The 15,208-nt window shown below is 50.4% G+C and overlaps 1 protein-coding gene across 1 annotated transcript in view; it reads left to right on the top strand.

Annotated features, from left to right (window-relative positions):
- LOC135308414 (uncharacterized) overlaps nt 1-15,208 on the top strand; it is a 104,296-nt gene that overhangs the window by 82,419 nt on the left and 6,669 nt on the right. The gene's annotated exons all lie outside the window — the stretch shown is intronic.

Here is a 15,208-nt window from a genome sequence, read left to right as displayed (position 1 = left end):
GATCCTGTCTTTTTATTTCCTAACTATTTAGATGTTTCTGAGGGTTTTTATCCAAATTGCCAGTTTTGTGGTTCTTTTAATTATTATTACAGGAATACTCCAGCAGAGAATTCAAGAAGTTTGCTGTGTTTGGAAAATCTTTGTCTTGACAGAAACTTCAGAAGGATTCAATTATTTGCTAGTTTAATTAGTTTGTAACCCTAAGGTTTCTTGTTTATAACAGTTGTTTTTAAAAGCCCTGTTTAAAAAATGTGTTAAGTGACACTCACCAATTAGAGTTCGGGCTCTGGCCAAGTTCTAACTCTATTTGGATGGAGTGACTGACAGTCAACCCAGATGTTTTCTGCATCAAAAAGTATTCAAGTCCTTTTGACTTGGCAATTTGACCATCTATGACAGCTGAGCCATTTTCAAAAGTGATTTGGAGAAACATGAATCCGGACATGATTTCTCCAATTCTCTGTCATTTTAAAGTTTGTCAGCTGTCGCAGACTCTGGGATAAGAGTTCAGTGCTATAGTGTTTAGTAATTTTTTGATCTTGTATGTGTTGTTGATTGTGTGTATTATCTAAATTAATTCCTAATTACTCTTAACATTTCTTTATGTAACATTACAAAATGAAACCAGGACCCATTCTTCACCTCCAGGATTTTGAGAAGATTCTTCAGTCCTGCAGGGATGTGGGATTTGTTTGTGTTTTAACAGGTGCCCTGTCTCAGCTTGAAAAGAAAACGGGGGAGCTCAGGGTATTGGAGTGGCTCTCTCCACCGCTACAGCAACAGAAAACTGTGAGACTGAAAATTGAAATGATTGCATCCCTCATAAAGAAAGGACGTCTTAGAGCAATCCAAGTTACAGGAGCAGAGCCTTCCACGATACGATTGCCCATCAAAAAGGGACACGCTTGACTGGTATTTGGTAAACTCTGGGGAGCTCCAGGAAGCCCTTTTAGGAGCTGGAGCTGTCGTGGAGATTGGGAAACTGCATCCTAGTCCCCTCCAATGGATGACAGAATGGGACTGGATAACAAAGCCCATTCGGAGTCTGTCACCATTAAGGGGGGCTATCATGGCCTTTACGGACGCTGGTAAAAAGTCCAGGAGAGCAGCCGTGACATGGAAACAGCAAGGACAGTGGCGACAACATTTGTTAGATGCAGATGCCAGGGACAGTCTACAGACATTGGAACTTTTAGCTGTAGTATAGGCAATGATGAATTTAAAAGGTCCTTTGAATATTGTGACTGACTCCCTTTATGTAGCAGGAGTAGCTGCCAGGGTACTATACTGGGGGAGGAGATATCTTTGTGTTTCTCCAACAGGACCCTTGTGGATCCCCGAAAAGTGGACTCGAGCTGTACCAGATGTTCAGGACCATCGCGGCCTTGTCACCGGAGGACAAAGAGAGGGTGCACAACAAACTGACGCTGATATTTGCAGCGCCTCCAGCCCTACTCTAACGACGCGCGACGTGCCTGCGTTCATCTTCCTGACGATTGGATCGAGTGGTGTCAGGACCTTACGGTAGAAGTTAAAGCCCCTCAATCACAGCCATGCCTGGACTGGGGACAATAAATGCGCTGCATAGATCGCGCTAGACTGTGGAGGCTGTAATAAGGTGTTTTGGTTGGAGCAATCGACCATTCGGCAGAACTGGTGCCCAAGCTGCCGATTCTCCTGGAACTTGCAGAACTCGTGGCAGCGAGCACTAAGGGATTTTACAGGGCTTGATTTGAGAGAATCGTTAGGCTTGTATGAAGCCCCGGAGCAAATTATTTTGGCATATGTTATTTGGCAACTTAAGACCTTGTGTGAGCGAGCTGAAACAGGTAGTAGTAGCCACACTTTTACCTGGAGGGGCAGCTAATAAGGCCATGAATTTGGGCAAGCAATTAGGCTGCTGGGCCAAAGACGAGCTGAACGCCACCTCCCAGGTATTGGACATGCTGTCTCAAGATGTACAAAGTGTAAATTACGCAGTATTGCAGAATAGAGCAGCAATCGATTTCTTATTATTAGCTCAAGGCCATGGTTGTGAAGAATTTGAGAGTATGTGTTGTATGAATTTATCAGATCATTCTGTATCAATATGCTATAGAGATATTGTGTGATAGTATTGCTAATGCTTGTATTACCATGCTTGCTTAATTGCATACAAAGAATAGTGAGTCAGATGATAGAAAGGGCTTAGAAAACAACACTTCTGGCCCAAAAAGAAAACGGGGGAAATGTTGAGAGCTTTGTAACAAGCTAGCTCCCAGCTAAAGCTCACAGTGAGATTAATTTGACCAAGATACAGAATGAAGGGAGTTGCTATCCCAATTAAACTGTGTCCTTGGCCCACGGATGAAGTAATGCACAGACACAGGTGGTGGAGCAAATAGCCTGGGAAAGTGGAATAGTTATACTAAAAACAGCACGTAGTTAGCTGATAGCTAGTTAGCCAATGGTGAGCTGGGATTTTGCACTATGCATGAGCTAATTAAAAGGTGTATAATAATCGGTGATTCGGGAATAAAGACGAGACTCGTCGATCATCATATGGTGAGCAAGTCTTCCTTCTCCATCAACGTTACATGGTTTTCAGAGTAACTGTAATCTGCAGACCAGGGCTGTCCAATTCCGCAGGGGAATATCATGGCCCTGTTCAGCCAAGAATCCTTCTACACCTTGGAATAAAAGGCAGTGCCCACTGCAAAGACATTTCCCTGTCCTGTGGGCTCCATAAACCACACATGAACATGGCACTTTTCCTGAGTGCTTCCCAAAGCTTCTCTGCAAAAAGCACTGGAGAAGTGCATGGGGTAAGAGTTCTGCAAGTGCCAGGCTCTTCTGCAGCAGAAAAGGTCTAAAAAAATCAAAATTCTAGCAAGCAAAATAAATCCATCCTTTAGGGCTTGTAAATACTCCAATGAATCTCAGTTACTTTGGGACAAAAACAAACACAGGGCAAACTTTCCCAAGTATGGTTGCATGACAAAATTCCCATTTGTCTGCTCCTGTTTGTGGGAGAAGACAAGGTTACAAGCTGCCCAGCTGAAGAAAGAAAGGAGGATCTACACTTCCCTGTCATATTTTCCTACTGACAAAGGAATTAAGACAGAGAATTTGGGTAAATGGAGGGATAAGACTGGAGTACGGATGAAGTTTCACATCTAAGATACTTCATTTGCTAAAATAGAAGCACTTTTGTTGTACATGGATCTCCTTGCTGAACCTCTTTGTCTTCAAACTCCCTTCCTCCATGGCAGAACTGAGCAAGCTCCATGTGTCAGAGCTTCGAGTTAAAAGCTCTGTGAAGAGTTAGTTTTAATGGATCCATTTCCAGTCCGTGGGGTTGCTGTCATGAGGAGCTCAGGTGGCTTTTTGTTGAGATCAAAATCAATGTGCCATTTGTCCCAGCTCCACCTGTCCTGAGGCAGCACTGGCTCCACTGTGCCATTTCTAATGAAAATTGAACCTCCTAAAGAAGCCAGGCCAAAATCACAAGAGAGTAGTCACAAAAATTAATTTCGGCAGTTTGCTGGGTATTGATCAAACAGCTACCAGCATCCCAAAGTCCAGGCAACAGTTAACAAGGCTCTTTGCTCTGTAGGCAGCCTTTCAATTGGTAGTGTTTCATACCCATGCAGAAGAACAAAAAGCCACTTCCACTGTAGAAACATGAGCTGCAGCTACGCAGTAAGTTGTGCTCAGTAGCTGACCTGCTGCTTTAGTTTTGGGGCAGGAGATACTGCCATAAAATTTCACAAGAAAACTATCAAGTATCTAAACTATGCAGCATTATGTTATTTTCTACCTCCAGTATTGCCAGCACATAGCTTAAGGAAGACAGGTATTTACCAGCCACCATAGATGAAAAAATTAGAATGAAAAAAGGGCTTTTAAGGAAATCAGAGTGATGGCCACCAGTCATTTTCCAGCTTTGCAGGATTTTGGTTCAAAGTCAATCTAAACAATCCAGCATATGTCTAGCAAGAAGGAAATCACAATTCAGGTTTGCTCCTACACCCAAGCTTTGCTATATCAAAGATAGATGGTTTTCTTTTCCAGCTCTCAAGAGATGTGTCATAATTTCCAAATAAACAAAATATCATACATAGAAATATTTCATAGATTGTAGCAGTTTGTTTGGGTGAGGCTCCCCAGGGAGTCCCCGGAGGGCTCCCTGGGCTGTTAGTTCGCTGGCAGCAGCAGGCACGCAAGGAGACTCCACACAGCTTCTGAGGGTGCTGATTAGATGAGGGTTTATTGGGGGTCCCAGCTCCGAGAGTAACATGGTTTCTGAGGGAGAAGGGGGAAAGGGAAAGGGAGGGTGAGCCTAGGGGGAGCCTAGGGGAGAGACGGGCCATGAGAGAATCTGGTCCTCCTCACACAGCTTAAGAGGGAAATTCAAAGTGGGCACGAAATAAGATTTGGGCCAATGGGATTACAGATTCATGAGACTTCAGGGGAGGAACACAGCTTGGAATAAATCATACATTTTTGAGGGGTACATTTTCGAGATAGAGCATACCATTTGAATGAAATGCAACACCACAATAGATTAATAAGATAGATGATAGATAGATAGATAGATAGATAGATAGATAGATAGATAGACAAGGAAAATAGAGATATATGAATGCACTTGCCTGTATAACTTTGTATAGAAAGGGATGGGGATGTGACAGGTTATTCTTTTCTACACACGGGAAACAATCTTTTTCCCAGAAAAATCAGCTTCCTTCTTCAATGACCACCAGGGTATCTGAAGACCCCACCAAGAAGGCCCTGTGATGCCAATGGCCTGTGCAATCCAGCAAGTCAAGAAAGTAAGGCCTGCCTCTTAATACTACAGTGGTGTTAAAGAGGTTTATTCTCGGTTTTTGGTACCAAGAGGAACAAACTGAAGCCCCTTGCCATAAAATGCCTGCACAAGCACCAGTGCAAATCACAGCCAAAGGAAGGATGAAGCCAAGGTGTCCCACAACCACAGCCCAAGTGGCCAGAGATCCTCCTTCAACCGTGGCTGCATTGAAGCCCCACTGACTGCCAAGAAGAAAAGCGCCCTACTTAGAGCAAGCAAACTTAACCCTCTGCCAGGACACAAATTCAGAGGGAAAAAAATTTAAAATCCCCACACCACCAGACACACTTCCCAGTGAGAAGGGTTGGAACTCTCTGCCCCCCAGCACTTGCCCGGCAGGCAGGTTCACAAAGGTGCTGGGAGCTAAGCTGTGCCCTGCGAGGGAACAGAGCCAGCCTCCCTTCAGTGGGAGAAGGCGCGGCCTCAGCTGTAGCCCCGGGTGCCTGCGGTGGCCCAGGGCACGGCCATGGCTGTCAATGTGTTGGGCTGCAGCACAGGGCAGGCCGGAGCTCAGCAGCCTCAGCAGAGCCCAGGGCCGCGGCCCTTCCCTGCCGGGGCCCGAGCCTGGCCCGGCCCGGCCCGGCCTGAGCAGCCCGGACTGGCCCAGGGGATGGGCTGCGCCCGCCCGCTGTGCCCACAGGCTGGGCCCAAGCCTTTGCAAGAGGCTTTCTCCCAGCTTGGCAAAACCTCGGCCAAGTGTCCCTGTGCTGTGCTGAGAAGAGTAAAAAACCACTTCAAATTTAACCCTGCTGCCCAACGCATGAGGGATCCCTGCACACCTTAGGAGAGGCCATCAATACTCCTTTGTGCCTCATGAGGGATCCCAGCACGCCTCTGCAGGGACCCCAAAATATCCCAGTGTGGCTCATGAGGTCCAGGCCCAGCTGATGCCAAAGAAGGAAACGTGTCCTCAGCGCAGGGACGCTCAGCATGGGCTCCCCCATCCCCTCAGGGCCCCGCCGCTGGGCACAGCAGCCCCTGCCTGGCTCCTGCCTGCCCACACCGTGGCCATCCACGGCTGCTCCTGGGCACGGAGCTCAGCCAGTGCTGATGCCAGGTGGGCTTTGCTGCTGCTACCACATGGACATAACTGTGAAAACTCTATTTCTTTATTTAAACATAAAATGTGGGACAAGCCCTGCCCTGCCAGACAAGGGGTGCCCACCTTCAGTCCTGGCCGGGGAACAGGACCAGGGGGCTCAGTGGGAGAGGGTCTCGTTGAGGAGGGGTGGGTTTTGGGACGGCCGCATGGTGGGGATGCAGCCATGGCAAGGCAGATAGGGGCAGAAGTGAAGAGCTGGGGTAAACTATCAGGTTGTCATTGCCTCTGTTTGTAGGTTTGTCTTCTGAAGATACACACGAGCACCTGTGAAGAGAGGAGGTGGCTGAGGCCACAGCTGCCAGTGGCACACAGGGAGCCTCCTGCACAGCAGGGCCCATAACTGGCAAGGCTCCCCAGCACGGCTGGAGCTGCTGGCACAGCTGGGCCCAGCTGGACAGCTGCCCCTCAAGGCCCCGGCCAGCAGGGCACGGCTCTGGGCAGGGTCCCTGGCCAGGAGCGGGCCCCAGAGCGCCTCTGCCTTTCAAGGGCAATCTCGGCCCTGCTCTTTCTCCTCCCCACCTCCCTCTGCCTCTGCCCTGTGCCCCTGGGGCTGCTCTTGGCCAGGCAGCCTCAGTGGGAGCCAGCTCTGGCTGCAGCCCCAGCGGGGCCCCCAGGACAAGGCCCAGCAATTAAGAGGCCAATGGAAGCACTGGGCAGCAGCAGAACCCTCAGCAGAGTTATTTGGACAATCATGGACTGGCCACAACTCCACTGCAGCCTCAAAGGGCATGTTCCCTGTCCACGTTAGACTTTCAAAAGAAGCTGTTGGAGGGGGAGAGCACAAAACACTCACTGTTTTCTGTTCCAAGAATACCAGATTCCAATGCAGCACAATATGAAGACAAGCTCCAAAGAAAGCACGCCTGCCAGTAACCCTCGCCAACAGCCTGTTCCCTGACAGAAACCCCTTCTGAGGCCATCCTGGGCATTGGGAACAGGTCTTGTGGTGCCGGCTGCATCTGTGGGAGCAATGGGGAGCGTGAACCCGTGCTGTCCTGCACTGCTGAGCTGGCAGCACGGTGGATACGGGCAGGACGTTCTCTGTTTCCCCCAGAGCTGGGGCCTGCAGGCACCTTGCCGGCCCTGGCACAGGCTGTGCCAGCCAACAAAGCCCAGCAGGCCGGGAGGAGAGCCCGGGGGCAGCGCAGCTGCTTGGGCAGTGGCTGCTGCCAGGGACACGGGCCAAAGCCATCCCTGAGCAGCCACTGCCACCCCTGGCACTCCCTGCCCCGTGACAGCTCCCCCAGCCCCAGGGGACAGGCTCAGGCCCTGTCAGGACCCAGCGCAGCCCCTGCCCAGTCGGGAGCCAGGGCTGGCTCTGGCCCTGGGCTGGCGGCAGGGCTCCCGCTCGGGGCTGCTCCTGTGCCTTGGGCCTCTGGGCACTCAGGGCCAGCTCCGCAGCAGCTGCAGCGCCAGGGACGTTGCTGCACCAGTCCCGTTTCCCCGGGGCTCTGAACCAGCTCCAGAGGCCTGGAAGCCCAGGCGCCTCCAGCTTTGGCTGCTGCCGGGCCGGGCAAGGGCAGGCCCTGGGGGAAGAGCTGCTGCCACACAGCCCCGGCCAGGGCTGAGCCCGGCACAGCAATTACCTGCTGTGCCTGTGCCCATGTCTGGCATCACCTTCCTCCCTGCAGCAGGGGCTGCCAATGAGCCCCTGCTTCCTTGGGGAAACACCTCCTTCAGCCCTGCCTTTTGGTCCATCACTTGAGAAACAAAAAAGGACAGTTGGATCAGATGGAACCATTCCCCATTCCTTTGCTGGCATCTTCAAGGCAGCATGCTTATCAAAAATTGGGAAAATATTTACAAAGTATCTGGGCTTTTGTGTCTGGGCCAGGGCCCTCCCTTCCCCAGACAGCTGCCAGTGCTGAGCAGAAATCATGAGGGGATCGTGCAGGGCAAGAGGACACACGTGCATGGTTCTGTGCTGGCACCTGCAGCGCTGCCTCTGTGGCCAAGCTTTGGGCTCTTGAGCTGGCAACTCTTCCAGGGGAAAGGCCTTGACCTACCCTCAGCATCTCCCAGAGGCTCAGTCCTGGACGTGGGTTGGGAAGCCAGATCACTTTCACCAACCGGGTTAGCTGCAAAGAACGGCAGGACAGAAGAGCTGCTGTGACCCTGCTGAAGATTCTCCTTCAGGCCTGAGTGGCAGTGAGGGCACTTGGGTGACTGGTGCCCTCCAAAGCACTCCCTCAGCTCTGCCTCCCACTCAGGAGCAGGGGGACCTCGTGCCTGCAGTGGCCCCACACTGGGATGGAAGGGGCCCCTTGGGGGGCTGTGTGGGCAGAAAGGACTCCCTGGAGCTGCCAGCAGCTCTAAACCCAGACCTGGGCAGGGCCAGGGCTTGGCAGTGGCAGCAAGAGCAGCTCAGGCTCCCTGGGGTCGGTAAAGGAGCTGCCAAAGGCTCAGCCCCGGGGCACAGCCCTGGGCCCGGCCCCTTCCCTCTCTGCTCTTCTCCCTGGCTGCACAGAGCACATGGAAGGACACACTGGCATTGCACACGGGAGGAAGATGGACAGATAAATGCTCCTTCCTCCCACTGCCAGAAATCCTGTGGGATCACTGTAGGGTACAAGAGTAGAAATTTGGAGGCTAGGATTTCCACAATCCAAAAACTTCAGAGGATCTCAAGGGAAATGACAGAGGAATATTACTCTGGACAATGATTACACTTGGACAATGATTGCTCTGTTAGCAAAGGGTTGCTGAAAACCTACCATCACCAAGCTCCAACATCCTTAAACTGTGCTTTAACAGCGTTTCCCAGTGATGGAAGTCACGTTCCCAATCTAGAAAGGAGCACAGATGGGAACTGTTCCATGCTGTGCTGGGATCCCCTTGTATAGGGAACCGAGCACTGCAAGGGGGTCAGGTAATGCTGTGTGCCTGCACTGCCAAGCAGCAGAGAGGGCAGCTCAAGCCTCAGCAGGGCTCAGGCCCAGAGGCACAGCAATTACCTCCTGGGCCTGTGCCTGGCATCGCCTCCCTTCCTGCAGCAGAGGCTACCATGGAGCCACTGCTTCCTCTGGGAAACTCAGCCTTCAGCACAGGCTCTCCTTCCATGTCTGCAGAAAGGAAAAAGGACAGGTGAATTAGGTGGGGTTGTTTCCCAATGGGAATGTGGCATCCTCAGGAGGCAATGCTTGTCTAAGTAATGGATAAGATTAAGGAGAAAGACCAGGGCCCTGCCTCCTCCAAAGAGCTGCCCCTCCAGATGCGCTCACAGACTGGGAAAGTGCAGGGGATCTCAGGGTGGGCCATGGTGCAGTTTGGGCTCCCTGGCAGCTGATGCCAAATGCCTTCCTGCAGAGGCTGGGCAGAAGCTGCAGCCAGGCCAGACTGGGAAACAGCCCTGCAGCGCGTCAAAGCAGCAGCAGCAGCATGGGGCAGCGAGGCTGCCATGGATCCCTTCCCGCTGTGCCGGGCATGGCGTGTCCAGATGTGCAGCCAAAGCCCCTGGCTGCTGAGTCCCAGGGGAAGCATGAGGGAAATGCACCCACCACGTTGTCTCTCCAGGTCACTCCAGATCCTGTCCATCTGTTTGGATGCCTCCAGGGACTTGCTGTCTCCTCTAGGTTTGTTCCTCCCTCTCGGAGGACCTTAACAAAAGCATTTGCATTTCAGGTGAATGGATCCCACAGAACCAGGGCTCAGCCTGTGGGGTCAGCAGGCACACACTACTCACCCCTGCCATAGGAGCGGGGCTTGTGTGCAGCAACCAGGAAAGGAGCCTGAAAAGTCTTTCCTGCAGACACACCTGTAATTCAACAGCCACAGAAGCTCCTGTCACCTGCTTCCTGCCAGGTTTTCAATGATTATTCTTTTAGCAACATTGACAACATACCTGCTGGAGGGTTAAGACCCTGGAAATCTTCATTAAGCCAAACTGCTGAAGAAGCCTTCCTAGTATGCTCATCTAGAGGGGAGCACAGATCTGATCAGACCCATTTCCATGGTGTGCTGGGATTCCCCTCTCCCTTAGAGAACTGGGCACTGTAAGGGGGTCGGGTAAGGCCTTGGCTGCCAGATGTCAGTGGACAAGGCCAAAGCTGCACAGGGGCCTGGGGAGCTCTGGACTGGCTCTGGTCACTCTCCACCCTCTTTGCAGGCCCTGTGCAACATCCCTGGAGTGGTGGCTGGAGGAGCCCAGGGACCATGGGGGCTCTCTCCCTCCCACAGGGGAAACCCTCCCCAAAGCCCTGGGCAAAACCATCCCCAGCACTTCCCAGGGAGCAGGGAGCGCTGTCCCGGGAAAGAGCAGCCAGGCTGCTGGCTCACCTGCTCGCCACACTGGCAGTGGAGCAGCCTGGGCAGCCCTGGTAGACAGGGCTACGGCCAGGACGAGCAGGAGGAAGAGGCGCAGAGCAAGGGCCATGCTGCCTTGCCCTCTGCCAGTCCCACAGCTCTTGCTGCCACCACTGTCCTGACACCGCTGTGCCAACATCAGCACCGCTGCTGCCACCGCCGCTGCTGCCGCAACAGTTGTGCTCAAGGACTGACTGCTGGCTCCTTGTGCTGCTGTGCAACCGCGGGGCTCTGGCACCTCTGTGATTTCAGAGCCTTCTGTGACCTCATGGCCAGGGTGGAATTGTTTTTGGAGCTGGATCTGCCTTTTTCGGAAGGGAGCTCATCCTGCCCAGCTGCTCTGCCCAAGGGCTGTGACACAGTCCCAGCCCAGCTGATCTCACAGGCTGGGGCATGAAGAGATGCAGAGCAGCTCTGCCGAGAAGGACTTGGTGTTGCAGCTAGATGAGAGGCTGGACATGAGGCAGCCATGTGCATCCAAAGGAGAGTGCCCAGCAGGTTGAAGGAGGTGATTCCACCTCTCTGCTCTGGTGAGACCCCACCTGGAGTACTGTGGAAGAGGTTTTACAGTGGCCTCTGTGAGACATCGAGAAGTTTGATAACAAGATCCATGTTTACCCCTGGAAGAATTTCCTACCAATGTTTTTGACATGAAAACCAAGAAAGAAAGATAAATAAGAGAAACCTGCAACTCCCTATTCCAATGAGCATTTTGCTTGTCTCTCGTGACCAATGAATAAAGTGTAAACTTAAGAGCTTTGTAAGAATGGAGAAAAAGCATGCAGGCTAGAATTAAAACAGGGTTTGAAGCCTTCTGGAAATGGAGTGTGTTGCTTTGTAGTGTCTCAGTCTCTCCCACGACAGAGTACTGCATCCAGCTCTGGGTCCCCAAGACAGGAAGGACATGGACCTGTTGAATCAAGTCCACAGGAGGGACAAAATGCTCTGAGGGCTGGAGCCCTTCTGCTTTGGAGACAGGCTGGGAGAGCTGGCAGTGTTCAGCCTGGAAGAGAGAAGACTCCAGGGACACCTGATTGCTGCCTTTCAGGGCCTTATGGGGGCTTGTAAAGAGATGGGACAGAATTTTTAGTAAAGTCTTTTGTGACAAGATCGAGGGTCTTTTAAACTAAAAGATGGTCAATTCAGACTAGATGAAAGAAACACATTTTTTACACTGTTTGTTATGAAACCCTGGCACAGGTTGCCCAGAGAGGTGGACATCCATCCCTGCAGACATTCAAGCTCCTACTCTGAGCAACCTGACCTAGTTCAATGTGTCCCTGCTCATTGCAGGCCATTGGGACTAGATGGCCTTTAAATGTCCCTTCCAAGCCAAGCCATTCTGTGCTCCTGTGCACCATCAAAGCAGTGCTGCATTAGTGCTGGGCTGATTGTGCTGGCACCTGTATTTTGGTACTTGTGCCATTTAGCAATTGGCCACAAGAGGATTGATGGGCTGGACAGTGAAGTCTGCAAATAACACACAGTGTGCTCAAGGAGAAAAAGGAGAGCAACACGGCTTCCAGTTCAGATAAATGCCAGCATTTTGCTGCCCATTCCTGGTTAGAGAAATAAAGGAATGTCCTGAAGATCCCTTCATGTGGGTGCATTATTGGCCATATCAGTACTTGTGTTCTGTAAAACAGGTAAGTTGTTACAGCTTCTTGCCCCATTTATCCCTGGATAAACCCCAAATACTGCATTGCTCCTTGTCTACTTTCTTCCAAGTCAAGGCAAATTTTGTTCATTACTGAGTGGGACATAGTCATCTGTTCACAAGCAAATTCCTCTTGCCACTCACACAACGGCAAGACTGCTTTGTTGATTTGCTCTAATTGGACTGTAATTAAGGCTACCTCTCACTAGAATTAAAGCTGATGCATTGGGAGGCAAAGTGTTGAGTCATTTCTCCTGGAATCTGGCACTGTAGAGAGTTTTTTCTGTCAGTAAATGACATCTGAAGACAGGTGTAGTCTACCATACTTCTGGCATACTAGAAGTGAGAAAAAACCCTTTGAATCAGGATTTTATCCTTTCTTCTTTCTCCTCCTCCTCCTAGGAATTTTAATCTCTGAGGTCTAAGCTCTTCAGCTGCCTCACAAACATTGTTTTAATTCAGGCAGGCATCCATGCATTGAGCCACAAATCAGGACCATGGTGTGAACCTTGAAGCAATGTAGGTTTATAGCACTGAAAATAATAATCCAATACCCAGGTTAAGCTAAGCATTTCCCAAAAACTCCACATGTCCTCAGATATGTTTCAAAAGGAATCACCGTTATAGGTGGGAGTGGGCAGAAAGAGTGTCATCAAAATAAAAAATTCAGCTTTCTGAGATCTTTCTATTCCTATAAAAAGAGAGTCCAAGTTGTTCATGTATGGAACATTAACTAGGAAGTGAATGACAGATTGTGAAAATAATTACTTGGGGAATGAATAACCATAAATAATAACAAGTTTACATATAGGTAATAAGTAAACCATCATGCTAAGAAAAAAAACAGACCTGCCAAAATAAAAACCAATAAGGCTGTTTCATATGTCTGAATAGAAAAAAAAAATACTGAAAAGAATCAGAGATCCTCAAGGGCATTGCTATATATAGAAACTTCCAGCTATTCGGAAAAAATGAAGGAAACTGTAGTGTGCAATAAACAGAGGTAACCTGGAATTTATTGGTGGATATGTTGCAGAATTTCGGAGAGCAGACTGGAAAAGCATAGGGGCTGATCAGACCACGTGTGGCCATTTACAGCAGTCTGAGGGATGTTTCTGGGACCAACTGCAGGAAGGAAAAGCAGCACACAATTCCTGGGACAATCTCTTTGCTGGCTGTGGACTTTTTGACAGTCTGTCCCCTGGGGCTGGGGGAGCTGTCACGGGGCAGGGAGGGCCAGGGCTGGCAGTGGCTGCTCAGGGACGGCTTTGGCCCGTGTCCCTGGCAGCAGCCACTGCCCAAGCAGCTGCACTGCCCCCGGGCTCTCCTCCCGGCCTGCTGGGCTTTGTTGGCTGGCACAGCCTGTGCCAAGGGCCGGCAAGGTGCCTGCAGGCCCCAGCTCTGGGGGAAACAGAGAACGTCCTGCCCGTATCCACCGTGCTGCCGGCTCAGCAGTGCAGCACAGCACAGGCTCACGCTCCCCATTGCTCCCACAGATGCAGCCGGCACCACAACACGTGTTCCCGATGCCCAGAAGGGCCTCGGAAGGTGTTGCTATTTTTGGAACCCTCTGTTTGCATGGGATAAGGGCAAGTTTGGCTATCTGTTTCTGACAGGAAATTATTTGAAGAGCTCATCCGAGCCTTGACTCAGAGCTTCTCCATTGCAGTTCATGTTGTAATAAATAGGTGTGATTCCTGCTGATAAAATTGTAAAGTAATGAATATTGATATAATAATTAATATTTTGAAACAGTAAAACAGTTAGAAGGTGTAATGCCAAGGAAGAAAGGGAGAGGAGGGGCTCCCCCCGTTCTCCTGCAGATGTTCAGAACAGGAAGAAGCAAGAGATAAGTATTACTGAATTTAGTTGGAAGAGAGGAAAGTTTGGTTGGACATCCAGGAAAATGTTAATTATAGGAGATTTATTGCTTTGATGCTAGAACATAGTATTGGCTTGTACGATATTAGCTTTGGCTTACATTATACCAGCTTGGTGCGCATGTGTAATCCAAAAGGTGAATCAAAGGACATCGAGGAAGAGGAGAGGCCTTCATCAGAGATGACCCCAAAGAACAGTGCAACCACCTAAAAAACGGTGGAGCATGCGTGGTAAAAGTGATAATGAAGGTGGAGATACAAGTGTGACAAATTGAAAATGGGAGGAGATGGTGATGATGTACAGTGTAAAAAGGAGAATTTCAAGCTTGGCAATTTGTATGTGAGGGGACAGGGGTCAAGCCCTGCCCTCCGTACCCCCCGTGTACCCCGCACGGTTATTTTTCCTTATGCGCTATTATAAGAACCAAATTATCCCTTATCATAACCAAATTATATTGTCAATATTTTGACTGGATTCAATTTCATATACTTTTCAGCTACTTCATTAAAATTGCTGCAACATTTAATTTGCTTGGTTTTCTTTCATGATACAGTAATTGGAGAAATATAACAAAATTTTTGACTGTAATTCAGTCCTAGCAGTCAGTTTTATACCCCTCCCCTTATTTTCTATTGTTATAGCATATTTTATTACCAATGGGTTGCTCCTTTCCCCCCTGTGATGTTGGTTTTGCCCCACTTGTCCATCTCTCCAAAGACCTGCCCTTTTGTTCACTGTTCCTCCTCCCATTGCATGTCAGTCTCTCTCCAAGCCTGCCCCTTGCTCTAGAAACTTCCCTATCAATTTTGCATCCTTCGGAACCCCATTGGTTTGTTTAAGTTCTTCCCCTCCCCTGTAATCCCCAATTGGTTTAAACCTTGTATTCCCCGCCTGGTGTTCCACCCTCAGTTTCTCCCAATTGGCTAAAGATTGTATCCTCCCCTGGGACCCTGCCAAGTTTGGAAGTTGGTGTATGCCTTTAATGCAGTGTTGGTCTGGCCCTGATGGTCTGTAGAGTAATCACCTTTGGAAAACATAGAGAAGACCTCTCCCTGTTCCTTGTTCCTACCCTCAGGGCAGTGCTTCCCCCAAGGCAGTCCACCTGTGCTGTAGAGCAGCTGTGCCCTGCAGCCACAGCCCAGATTCGACAGTTTTCTGGGGGCAGCCCAGTGCCACTGTGGGTGTGGGCAGCTAGTGGGGCTGAAGAAATGGGGCAACACAGCACTTCCCAAATCAGCTCTTCTATTGCAGTAGAGAGATGCAGCTGTGACCAGATTGTCCTGGTGGTAGCACCAGCAAAGCCCACCCGGCAGCAGCAGTGGCTGAGCTCCATGCCCAGGAGCAGCCGTGGATGGCCACAGTGTGGGCAGGCAGGAGCCAGGCAGGGGCTGCTGTGCCCAGCGGCGGGGCCCGAGGG

This window comes from Passer domesticus, chromosome 10 (assembly GCF_036417665.1).
Source record: "Passer domesticus isolate bPasDom1 chromosome 10, bPasDom1.hap1, whole genome shotgun sequence".
Classification (NCBI taxonomy): Eukaryota; Metazoa; Chordata; class Aves; order Passeriformes; family Passeridae; genus Passer; species Passer domesticus.
Note: the sequence above shows the minus strand (reverse complement) of the source record. Positions and strands in the feature narration are given on the sequence as shown.